Here is a 13,059-nt window from a genome sequence, read left to right as displayed (position 1 = left end):
CAGGTAATTCTGTTTTTGTTTTGGTCATTTATTCTTACCCACTTACCCTGAAATTACAATGTTTCACTCACTCACACACACACAAAGTTCAGATACAGATGAAGACTCCGGGTCGTAGTGGGGGGGAAGATCCAGTTAGGGACCAATAATGCTTTGTTTAAAGTAGATAAAGTATGAAATTCAAGGTGCTTACTAAGTGAATAAAGCTACACAATTCCACTGGTTTTGAGCAAAAAAAAAAAACTTTACTATACAAGCTCAGAAAGATAAAACAATTTACAATATGTATCTTATACTCTAGCATTCAGGGTAAATATGAGGTGTGTGTGAATGAACAGGTGTGGTCGGACACACCGAACTACACAATAGATGACAGATGTGACCGTAACAGATTCCATGGATTACTCAGCAACTCACCCAGACGTCTATCAAATTGTGAGCCAACCAATCTCACTGAGGGTTTCCAATCTCCACATCTGAAGATCTCACCATTGAATTCTCTCAAAAGTCGCTCCCACTCAGACGGCTTCAGCAATGACCCACCTCGCAGGGTTTCAATCCCGCCTTCCATGATTCTTTTCCCCATGGATTTAAGAGTACACTCAAGCATCCTCTTCCCTGCACAATTTCAAATCTTTGGCCGTGCCAAGCAGAACACCACTGCTCCAAAGGGGTACCTTTGCCCCCTTGGCCAACAGCACAGAGTCATCAACCTTCAGCTGCCTTCTCGGATCTTCAGGGCTTTTCTCGTGTCCATCTCACTTAAAGCCTGCTCCCTACAACTCTTTTTAGAATTCGAAGCCAATTACTCCACTCCTTTCTTTTAACTTTACTTAAAGGGACCTATTTATGATCCCTGTCTTTGTCCCTCACCTTTTGGGACCTTTCCCTGTCCTCCCGTGTCCTGCTCCCTGGGACACCTACAAGATACTGGCACCCCATATCAGGTTACCTGACCTGCCGGTTCGTGCCATTCTTTTTCTTTCCTGCTGTGCAGGCACGCAGGGCTGCTCCTCAGCCTGAAGAGTCTAAAATAACCGAACTGCACATACGCGGCCATTTCCCGGCCGGCGCATGCGCGGGAGGCCCGAGTTTCATCGGGAATTGGAGTTCCTGGCCTCTGAAGGCAAGGATAGGTTTCTTAACGAATGTGATGGTCAGCGATACAGGAAAATCTCTGTTATCTGGCATTCTCTGGAAATGGGAGGTGCCGGTTATTCAAATATGCCGGCTAGCTGAGATATAAGCTTAGTTCCATGTTCTCATCCAATGAGAAAGCTCCAGGGTGATCACGCGGGTGCTGAGGTTGCAAGAGGTGCGGGAGTGTGTGAATAGAGTGAGTGGTGCTGAGGGGAGATGGTGCTGCAGAGCAGTGAGAGGCTGAAACCAGTACGAGGCCAGAGCTGATGATTATTACCAGTGAGTTTGACATGCCCAATCAAAAAACAGACCGAACGCCAGAATTCCAGTTAATAGCAAATTCCAGTTGATAGAATGCCAGATAACAGAAATGTTACTGCATATTGTCTTTAAGCCCCTGTGAGGTGTCTGGATTCTCCCCTTGCACCTTATCCTCAGTGGGCTTGGAAATGAACTGCAGGATTTAGGTGAATTGAAGTTTTGAACCTGATCCTATGATGGTTCAGTGGACAATTCTACATTAGCTGCCCTTGTGCTTCCCTTCTGGCTTTCACAAGTGAGGTTCATCTTAGGGTGTATTGACTTACCTTTTTCTGTTAGCTTGGGGATTGGTTTGTCCCCAGCCTGCCCCATGTCCTCTGGGACATTACTGTCCACAAATGGCTAGCCAGTGGCAGTTTGACTGGGTGAGGCATCACGTCACTTTCTGGTTTGGGAATTCTGTCCCTATTTAAATCCTGGTAAAAGATGTCTGATAACGAGAACCCTGGTTCAGCCTCTTCAATCTTTTCAAGTTCTACTGGTCTTCCCTTGGCCTTTTTAGCTTTTTTGGGTTCCATACTGACCCTCTTTACTTCGGAAGGCTTGCTCCTCACCTCTGTTAAGTCATCTGGCTTTTTTTGTGTCCGTAATACTTATTAGTTCTATTTCCTCTCTAGGATCTTAGGCACTTCCTCAGCACTCTGCAGCTGAGCAGAATTTTGCTGGTTCCCTTCTGTTTCCTCAAACTCTGCACTGCTTTTGACCCATTGGGCACAGTATTTTGTACCCCCACCAAGTCATTTCCCAACAATAGGTTCAGTCCCTGTAGGGTTAGCTTGGGATAACCCTGACTGTCACCACACCGATAACCAACTTACTTTACAGGTGAAGTTTTTCAAGGGGAACATTTAAACATATGCCAGTAAGCCTTTTTTGCTCGCACTGTGATATTTGTCCTGCTTTTAGGCAGCATCTCAGCAACTTTTGCTCCAAAAAGTGTTTGAAAACACAGCTCCCCTTAGCGAAGCAACAGTTTTCTTTGATGTGTCCAGGCTTTCCACAAGCACACAGGGTGGGTTCTGGCTTGTTTATTTTCCAGGTTCTTTTTAAAGTTGGGTATTGATCTGACCTGCCTTCTCTACTTTCCTTCCCTCTTGAGTCTATGTTTGTTCCATCTAATCTGTCCCTTGCTGGTAGAAGTTACTAGATCCAAATTTGTTTTGGTTTAGGGGCTATGGTTAATTCAAAGTCATCAGTCATGATGACTGTGTCTCTGACTTGTGAAATCCTTTGTTCCCTTATGTTGCAAGACTTAACCAAGAGGGTTTCACTACCCTCTAAGGTCTCACCCCATACTTAGGTATCAATGACACACAACAAACAATGAGTACAATTCCCACTTTATGTGGAAGCCTTTATTAACCCACAAAACAATAGTATATACTTATAACACCAGTTGCTTAGTAAGACCCACATGCAGAGGTTCATTCCTGAATGGTCAGTCCGCTGAATGAATTCCTCCACATAATTTCCAGTAACTGACCAAATCACACTTCCTGGTTCAGCCCCAATGTCCTTGGGAGCTGTGGCTTTATACCCCTTTCTGACCCTGGTGTCTCGGCATATAAGGTAACGTCTTAAATCAAGTCATCCAATGGGGTATCAATCCCACCCTGGCCACGGGAGACCATCTGCATGTGGTCATTTCCTGCTCTCAACAGGGGTGTCCGCAGGTACCTGCCAGCAATGGACATGATTTCTGTATCTTGGTAAGGCAGGAAGAATGTCATTCACACACATACCCAAGAGACCATTATCTAGTTCAGTTTCTGTAATCAGGGTGTCTGATGGTTAGCCACCGGCCCAGTGACATGTCCTGTGTGTATCTTTGTCTTCAGTCAGAAATCTTCATCAGATGTCCTCCGCACTCCATGTTCCTACCACTCAATTTTAAGCTCAAGATGTTGGTCCACCTGACACTGGTTACATTGTGACACAAGTATAAAGATAATATATATTAAAAAGAAACAGAGAGCCTTACAATACCACAGAAATACACAAAATGCCTTACAACGTAAGTTTTAAGGCTGTATGGGAGGCAGTTTTTAAATTCCTCTAGCAGTACTATTTCTCTTGACCCTTTTCATGTGTGGTCCCTTCTTAGGGTTCAAAGCCACTGGTCAAATGCTACCTGTTGATTCTCTCAAATTCCAGGAAAGTCAGCGTGGGCTTTTTACTGGAGTTCCGGCACTGTTAGCAGTATCCCTCAGGTATGAGTCATAGGCAGCCTTTATTCATAACTGGCAGAAATCTCAGCAAGCAGCATGGTATAAACCTTTTCCTACTAGGTGACCTTGTATTGGGAGTATTCAATACTCTGCTGACCATTTTAACTAACTGGCCAGTTTCTCAAGTTTCCACATCCTCTTCAAAGTTGAGGATGAATTGGGAATACTTTAGGAAAATGTAACTTATCTCCGGGCTAAGGGTATTTAAATTACCATTAGGTAAAGATAAATTCTCCCTAGCTGCCTCAATCTACCTCAGCACCCTATCTTTCTCTGCCTGTAACACTCTCTCAAGCTTTTGTAGCTGAAAAACACTCTCTTTCTTGGAATTCCCTTGCTTCCCTTTCCTCCTGCATTTCATGTTCCTCATTCCTTGCCTGAATTTCTAACTCTAGCCTCCGCTCTTCTCGGCAAATTTTAGCTAAGATAACTTGGCCTGTTTCAGGTTCTGTATCTTCTACCTGTTCCAAATCTGGAGTGAGGCCAAGATGCTTAGCCAGCATTTTTAGTACCTTGGGCTTCCGTGTTTTATTACATATATTAAGTTCCACTAATTTTGGCCCAAGTCCTCCTGTTTCATAAATGCTTTTACATCAAACGTAGCCATCTTATTTCCTATTATTATTATTCAAAAGCTTCCTGTTGTAATCCCTTTGTTTTTGTTTCAACAATTTTGACTATGTTACTTTACCCCTTCCACTTCCAATTTTCTTTTAAAGTCATATTTGGCTCATTTGCAATGGATTTTATCCTGGATTGCAGCCTCCAATTCTGTCATAGACAGAATTTATGTGTTCCCTTTACTGTCTGTGATCAGCATGTTTGTACGATGTGTGTTTTCTTACCCTTACAGTGTGAATCTCAAATAATTTCAACAGCAAGCTTTTGTGAGTCTGAAAACAATGGTTATATATTCTCACCCACTAACCTCAAAAGCAACATGTTTCACCTACTCATCTCACACACACTTATACTCACAAAGATTAGATACAGATGAAGGTAATGAACTGTTACAGCTTATAGTTATATCAATCTCTTATAGCAGGCCTGTGGTTTCTTAGATGAAGTCAATGCTTTAAAGTTGAAGTGAGGGTCTTGTGAAGGATTCTCAGCAGGCTGTGAGGTTTCTTGGAGTCAAATTTCCAGAAGGTTGATTCTCAGGTGAACTTGAAGTTGAAACAGGTTGGGGGAGTCCTCTCTGTTGAGACTTCCCGCTTACAGAGTATTGCTGCTAATTACCTTGAAAGCTTGCAGCTAATTCAATGGCTTTTGGTGGAATCCTGTCTGCAAGCAGCTTTGAGCTGATTTTAAAAGCAGACAGAAAACAAAGCTGTCTGATCAGGTGACCTTACACAAGTTCAAAGTCTTTTTGTTATGTTATGTTGATTATACATTCTTGTATTGTTTAATACCTTGAGAGTTGGAGACAGTCAGGGTCTTTGTGTTTGAATGACCCATTCGGTTTGATGATAATACCCTCTTGGATTGGTTTCAGCGAAGGGCATTGAGTCATATCAGTCTGGAATGTTCCTTTTGTTCCCATTTGAGACAGGGAAAAACGGTTTCAATCCACACAAGAAGTCAGATGACCCTCAGGCAACCATCTTTATCAGCCTTCTGGGTCTACTTTTAAAATATAAAAAATGATTTGAAGTTCAGAATATACTGCAGCATGACAATACCAAACTTGGGGGTGTGACAAAGAGTGAAGATGATACAAATTGGCTGCATCAGGACACATAGGCTAACAGAATGGGCAGACAAGTAGACTGAATTTAACACGGAGACATGTGAAGTGATGTGCTTTGGCAGAAGGGTTAGGGAAAGTCAACATGAACTTAATGGCACAACTCTGAAGAGTGTGCAGGGACAGAGGGACTGGGGTTGGGGGGGGGGGGGCGCATTGGTGTTCATATAGAATCATAGAATAGTTACAACACAGAAGGAGACAATTCAGCCCATCATGTCTCTGCCAGCTGTTGGCAAGAGATACTCACCTAGTCCCACTCTTGTGCCTTTTCCCTATAGTCCTGCAAATCTTTCCTTTTCAGATAATGATCCAGTTTCTTTCTGAATGCTCCGATTGAACCTGTTCACACCACTGTTAGGCAGTGATTTCCAGATCGTAACTACTCATTGTGTAAAGATATTTTCCTCATGTCACCATTGCTTCTTTTGCCAATCAGATTAAACCTGTACCCTCTAGTTATTGATCCTTCCACCAATGGGAATAGTTTCCCGCCATCTACTGTGTTCCGACATCTTATGATTTTGAATACCTCTATCAAATCTCCTCTCAACTTTCTCCAAGGACAAAGTTCCAGCTTCTCCAATCTATCTATCTATCTGGTGAATCTTTCCTGCACACTCTCCAAGGTCTTTGTATCCTTTCTAAAGTGTGGTGCCCAGAACTTGATGCAGAACATAAACAGGAGGAGTAAATTATTTGGCCCCCCTGAGCTGCTTTGTTATTCAATACGATCATGGCTAATCTTGCTGTGGCCTTAACTCCAACTTCCTGCCTGTCCCCATAACCCTTGGCTCTCTTGTTGATCAAAAATCTATCTAACTCAACCTCAAATATTAAATGACCCAGCCTCCACCGCTGTCTATGAAAGAGAATTCTAAAGACTAATGACCCTCTGAGGGAAGAGATTTCTCCTCATCTCGCTCATGGGAGACCCCATTTTTTTCAAACTGTGCCTCCTGGTTCTAAATTCCCTCACAAGCAGCCACATAGCATCTCTGCTATGAAGCCCCCTCAAAATCTTATATGTTTCAATATGATCACCTATCATTCTTCTAAAATCCAATCAGTATAGGCCCAACACCCTCTACCTTTTCCCATAAGACAGCCCCTTCATCCCTGGAATAAGCCTAGTCAACCTTCTCTGAACCACCTCAAATGGAAATTTCCTTAAGTAAGGAGACACGTGTTGACAAAAAATGGAGAGCCATAGGTGTAAGCCTCTCCTTGTCAGTATGCAGCCTCTCCATTAGCAAGTCCTCAGTTGTGCCTCCTTGTGGTGACACACACAGACTGGGTCCTTCGCAGCCATGGGCTAAAACTTCAGAGGACGAGGGGGTTTGGCCTCCAGACATGTGGTGTGCAGGCCACCAGCATATGGTACTCATGAACCAAACTCCCAGCTATGCGCAAATAGCTTTACTGCTTCGGGACAGTTGAAGACTGAGCGAGTAAACCCTGACAAAAAAGTTTGAAGTAGAGCTGAAAGGCAGACCAATGTCTCAAACTCATTTTTCTGGCAACACCTGAAACCAAGCAGGTGCCAAACATAGTGCTTTGCATTCCTTTGGACTCAACCAGGGTGGTCAAGAGGGGACCCTAATGTTTGGGCAACCCAGAGTCTCCATAAATTTTGCCCAGGCTTACAACCTGGAGAGGACACTCCTATTTTGCTGCAGCACTGGAGACAGTGGTTACAAGTGATAAAGCAAACCTCATTAGCATCGAGAACGGGTGCTACGGCTTGCCTCCGACAGTGGGAGGCACCATTGTGCCCCACTGTTCAGCTACCACCCACCTCAAGTTGCACAACCCCTAACTAGTAAGGTCTGACCCACCACAGTCCATCAGTTTCAGTGGGTGCTTGTAGCTTAGAGCCTCTGCTCAACGAATGGATGGAATTCATCACACCAGGCAATCAAGGAACCAAAAAGAAAAATGCCAAATCTTTGAATGGCAAGCTGGAGTGTCAGGACCATCTGCACAGGACTGACAGATGACTTGCAGCTAGCCACTACAAGGCAGCTGTGATCAACATAGAATTTGATAAGCTGAACATTGACAGAGCATCCCTAGAGGAGACCACGCTCACCGAGAGCAGATTACTGAAACAAAAACATTACACGTTCATCTGGCAAGGGAAGAGTTCAAAAGAAACATGTAAGCAAGATACAGGTTTGACTGTAAGGAACTCACCGCTCCTGATGATAGAACCCCCCCCCCCCCCCCCAAAACATGGTTCAGATATGTTCTCTCTATCTGCCTCTCAACTCAAACAAGGCCAGTTAACTTCATGAGTATCTATGCTCCAACGCTGTGCTCCAGCGGAGGTGAAAGACCAGTTCTATGAGAAGTTTGATACTGCTATCAGGAGAATCCCCAAATCAGAACATTCTTACCTGCTTTAGGATTTCAATACAAAAGGCATAGTTTTCCTACATTGAACATCATGGCCTGGGAAAGATAAGTAAGAATGACAGAGATTACTTTAGCTTTGCTTCTACCATGACCTTTGTGTAACACCTTCTTTCAGAATAAACCACATGGTGTCCTGGAGACATCCAAGATCAGAGCTTTGGCACCAGCTGTCTGATCATCACCTTTCATGACTTCCTGTTTAGCATTCCCCCAACACAGGCAGCTACCACAGTGCTGACTGTGACATAGATCACTCCCTAATGTGCACTAGGCTGAAGATGCAACCCTTGAAGATTTTTCATTCAAAGCAGAAATAATGTCCTGGTATCAGTTTCAGCCACACTGCCTACCCAGATAAAAAGCAACAGTTCCTCAGCTCAATTGAACAGGCGCTGTCTGGAATTCCCACACAGTGCAGAAACAAAACGGAATGTATTCCAAGACACCATCCACAATACCATACTCTCAACATATAGGAGGCAAGAGCAGAAAACTGCTAACTGGTTCAAGGCTAACACCACTGTGCTGGGACCTATCATTGAAGCCAAGCAGCGCACTTCTATTAATTTACAAGAGAGATCCAACCGAGAAAACTCTGAATGCACTAAGAGCTGCTCTCAGTAAAGTCCAGCAGACTAGGCAGTGTGCCAATGACTACAAAGCTCAGGCTGGGCCACAATTAGAGTATTGTGTCCATTTCTAGTCAACACAATTTAAGAAGGATGTGAAAGGTCTTTATGTGGATGCAGAGGAGATTTTCTGGGATAATTCCTGAGCGAGGGATTTTAGTTACAAGGTTAGCTTGGAGAAACTGGGGTTGTTCTCCTTGGAGCAAAGGAGATTTGATAAAGGGGTATAATATTATGACAGGTTTAGATGAAATGGACAAAGAAAAGTTGTTCCCTTTAACTTGATGGTGCAACGGGCTAGAGGATGTAGATTTAAACGAGAAGCGGGGTGGGAAATGTGACAAACCTTTTTAGCCAGCGACTTGGAACTCTGTGTAAAAATGTGGTGGAAGCGGAGATGATAAATTTCAAAGGGAAGTTGGTTGGGCACTTCAGTAAAATAAACTTGCAGGGCTACAAAGAGTTAGTTTAGACTGAATGGCCACCTTCTGTACCGTTATGACTGTAATTGCATCCTCCAAGCTATGTTATAGTCCCATTATATATGGGGGGGGGGGGGAAGCGCATGCGTCTTGGTAAACTCCTTTAACAAGATGGCGGGCGCGCAGGCGCAGTAAGCGGCGTCATGTGATGTTGCTGTGGGTTGTCCGGGAGCTGGGGATCGGTGGCCGTTGCTCTCAGGGTGACGAAGAGACCGAGAACTCGGGCTGTACCCGCTCTCTGGGCCTGCTCTACCCCATCCCGGGTACGGTGCGTCCTGCACTGGCTGTGTGCGTAGGGACTGGGGAGTGGCTGAAGCTGTTACTGGGCCTGGGGCCTACTGATGGCTGCGGGGTTTTGGCCTGTTCTAGCTTCAAACCCGGGGACTAGGCTCCCGTTCCTGCTGGCGGCTTGGGCCAGGTTGCCCTTTGAAAACCATTTGTAAGTGCTGTGCCTGGAGCCGCTCAGTTTGGGGTTAAAGGTCTTCTCGGTGCCAGTGTTTCTGCGGATTCTAACCCGAGAAATTCTTGTGTATTTAACTGTCTAGCTGAATCGATTTGCAATGTCTGAATGCTGTGTCAGTATATTTTTGTTCCATGTCTGTATTGAGTGATACAAATGAGGATTAAAATGATTGGGTTTACTTGTTATAGTCTTCCAGGGAGTTTTCACAGGAGATCCACGATGATTTATTAAGGGGGCATAGAGATTAAGGTTTGTGGAAGATTGTTCCTGTCCTTAATTGTTTCTTGAGGAGGATAAGGAATTAGTAAAGGAAGCATCTTGGCATGTGTAGGGTTGGAGCTGGTGGTTCTGAACTATGAACTCAGTCACTTTGGACTTAATTCACTGCTTAGAAATATTTAATTGTTCGTTCAAAATTACATAGAGGCATGTCGACCCATCAGCTTTTCTTCAGTTCTGGAGACTGCCAGCCTTGTGACATTACCAACTATGAGACAGAACAAAAACAGAATTACCTGGAAAAACTCAGCAGGTCTGGCAGCATCGGCGGAGAAGAAAAGAGTTGACGTTTCAAGTCCTCATGACCCTTCAACGGAACTGAGTGAACCAGAACTAGCTTATATTTCACCCCTTTCCTAAGATTCACTCAGTTCTGTTGAAGGGTCATGAGGACTCGAAAAGTCAACTCTTCTCCGCCGATGCTGCCACACCTGAGTTTTTCCAGGTAATTCTGTTTTTGTTTTGGATTTCCAGCATCCGCAGTTTTTTGTTTTTATCTCTTATGAGACATTAGAATCTTGCAAGTAACTGTAACAAAATGAGCTGCCCAGCATTTAACTTTCTCAAGGTGGGTAATGTTTTCAGAAGCATATGAATCCCAAGCAGCTACATTGTACTGTAGATGTGATTGAACCAATGTCTGGTACAGCATTTCGTTTACTCCAGTTGAAGATGATAGAAGTTCTGTTTCACAAACCCAAGCATTTAGGATACCTTGGAAGCTGCATACAGACTTTGTACATTTCCACTTCAAATTATTTTTGATGTGGATTTCTAAGTAATGGCTTTCTTTAGTAACTTCAAGGGGGGAATAGTGCATTGTGTAGTTGAATACTGATGGGCATTGAGTATTACTGATTCACATGATGCATTTCTCTGTTCAATTTCGTTCCCTATATATTGGCCCATTTGATGAAATTATTTAGATCTTCCTGAGGACTAGCCTCATTTACTTTAATAATAGTTCTGTAGACTAGGCAGTCATCTGCAAAGAGTCTGATCTGGCTTGATATTTCATGCTGCGTATCTTTTATAAAGAGGCAAAACAAGCATATGCCCAGCTAGGTACTTAAGACTGGTTTCCAGTTTGAGGCTTCCCCATTCACTGTGACTCTTTATTGCTGTTTGGTAGGAAATGTCCTTATCGATTGCTTAATATGTCCTCGGACTCCATAATGATCTAGTCTGCCCAAAAGCTTTGTGTGTGATGCACAGTTAAAAACCTTGAATAATCTAAAGTAACTAGATATGTGGTGATGTGATTGCCAAGGTTATAGGCCAGATCATGGAAAGTGAGGATGTGTTGTGATTCTGTTGGTTGAGCTTTCACTAAAGCCATGCTTGTCAATAAGGGCATTCTGCTTTTCAAGATTGGCTGAATATCAATGAAGAGTTCTAGTTATTTACAGCAAACATTAGTAAGCGGAATAGGTTAGTAGTTTGCTGGATGGCGAGGGGGTCTTTGTGAATTGGAGAGGCATTAGCTCATAGACAATCGACGGGTAATTCGTGTCTTTATGCATTGTTGAAAGATATATTATAACATTGGGGGAGACTCACTTGTTGCAGTTTTAAGTGCATGGTTTGGGATGTCATCAGAACCACAAACTGTAGATGATCAATGTTACGGAGGAGTTTTCCAACATCTGTTATTGTAACATCAAGCATGTTTTTGCAAGGCTGCCCTCAAACTACAGTTTCATACTCAGGTGCTCTGATTCCTTCCTTGGAAGATGCTCTGAAACTGTAAGTTAAGAGCTTCAGCTTTTTCCTTGTCATTCAATAGTAACGTGTCCCCTACATGCAGAATTAGTGTTCCAGTATTATCCTTTCTTTTTGATTTAATATATCTCCAAAATTTCCTGGCCAGTTCAATTTCACATTTATGCTTGGCACATCACATCTCCCTGTTGACCACAGTTTAGTACTGTTCAAAATTAATCCAGACTTCCTCTTTCTTCACAGGATTATCATTCCACCAAGAATGTTCAGCTAGGGTATATAGTATCCCCTTCTTGCAGACCCTGTTTTTAGAGAGCCTGTAAACCATGGAGTACTCCCCTTTCGAGAGTAGATTTAGTGAGGAACATGTAGATTTACAAGATGGTTTACATGTTGGTAAACACCTTCTAGTTCTTGTCCGCTGAGTTGGTCTCGGGAGAGTTGTTGAGAAACTGTTTTATGCGGAGCTTGGCTCTTACAGGCATCGATATTGATGTGCTGCTCTGTGGCACTTTCCTTGGTGGTTTACGGTGCAGTGTTGCCTTAACGCGATGTTCACCCAATACTGCTGAGTGGTCACTTATCCCAGAATGGGGCCTGATAGATCTCATCAGAGCAGGATGCGTAATGAGATGAAGATCCAATATATTCCCAGTTCCATTGGTGTGCCTTCTGGTGGTAAAGTTGACCATCTATGTTAACAAGTGTTCAGTTACTATATTTATTAACTTTTCCTGAAGTGCATTTGTTGCATGTTGGGGGAACGCCTTCATTCCAAGGAAAATTAGGGGCATTAAAATCCCCACTGAATACAATGGAAGGTGACAATGTTGTGTTATTGTGTTAGGCTAACATCTAGGTTATTTAATGAATCCTTGGGGCTGCTGGGTATCTAAAAGTAAGCTCCAACAACAACATCTACCCCGGAGGTCCAGTTGGTCCCATTAACTCCATGTTTGTTGAGGACAAATCTAGCCTTGCGAGAATGGGAATTGAATTCTTGACTGTGATAAAGACAACTCCTCCTTTAGTAGATTTAACTTTAAAATACTCTGGAACATTCTGGGAATTTTTCTGCAGCGTAAATATTTTCAAGTTTGGATTCAGTTCCTGTAATAACATCAAGGTTTTCTTGGCTGATGAGTAACTCCACTCAAGCTACTTTACCTCAAATACCATTACAATTTATGTTTACAATCTTGATAGAGTTTAACTTGGAATGATTGTGAAGAGTAGCTTTGGTCTTTCCTGTGCAAGGTTAGTATTTGAAGATTGCTGGCCTTGTACAGGTCTGGTTACATGTGACCATCCATCTTCTGATCCTGACTATTTGCATCTTAGTGGAGTAACTTATCTTTTCTGTCACCTCTGCTGCTTCACTTTGGATCAACTTGCATTAACCCATTCACCTTTTCTTAATTTTGCCTCCACTGGTGTAACTTTCCTTGTATGCACCTTGACTGGTGGTATATTTGGCTTGTAGGATGGTGATCGGTAATCAAATCTATTCCTGGTATCTGGTTTAAATCCGACAGCTCATGTATTCAAACTATCACAGGCAACTGATAGTTAAAAGCATGTGATGTCAAAAAAATGGCAGAATCCTACTGTAACATTTGTTGGAGTATAC

At 43.2% G+C, this 13,059-nt stretch overlaps 1 protein-coding gene across 6 annotated transcripts in view; it reads left to right on the top strand.

Annotated features, from left to right (window-relative positions):
- usp8 (ubiquitin specific peptidase 8) overlaps window positions 1–13,059 on the top strand; it is a 68,455-nt gene that overhangs the window by 4,729 nt on the left and 50,667 nt on the right. For 3 of the 6 annotated variants that reach the window (XM_041175173.1, XM_041175178.1, XM_041175177.1), the window contains exon 1: window positions 9,104–9,404. The exons of 1 other annotated variant lie outside the window; for it this stretch is intronic. The gene's annotated coding sequence lies outside the window, so the exon portion shown is untranslated. Of the gene's footprint in view, window positions 1–9,091; window positions 9,405–13,059 lie in introns of those variants that run through there. 2 more of the 6 variants (XM_041175174.1, XM_041175172.1) reach the window with 2 other exon arrangements.

This window comes from Carcharodon carcharias, chromosome 26, assembly GCF_017639515.1.
Source record: "Carcharodon carcharias isolate sCarCar2 chromosome 26, sCarCar2.pri, whole genome shotgun sequence".
Classification (NCBI taxonomy): Eukaryota; Metazoa; Chordata; class Chondrichthyes; order Lamniformes; family Lamnidae; genus Carcharodon; species Carcharodon carcharias.
Note: the sequence above shows the minus strand (reverse complement) of the source record. Positions and strands in the feature narration are given on the sequence as shown.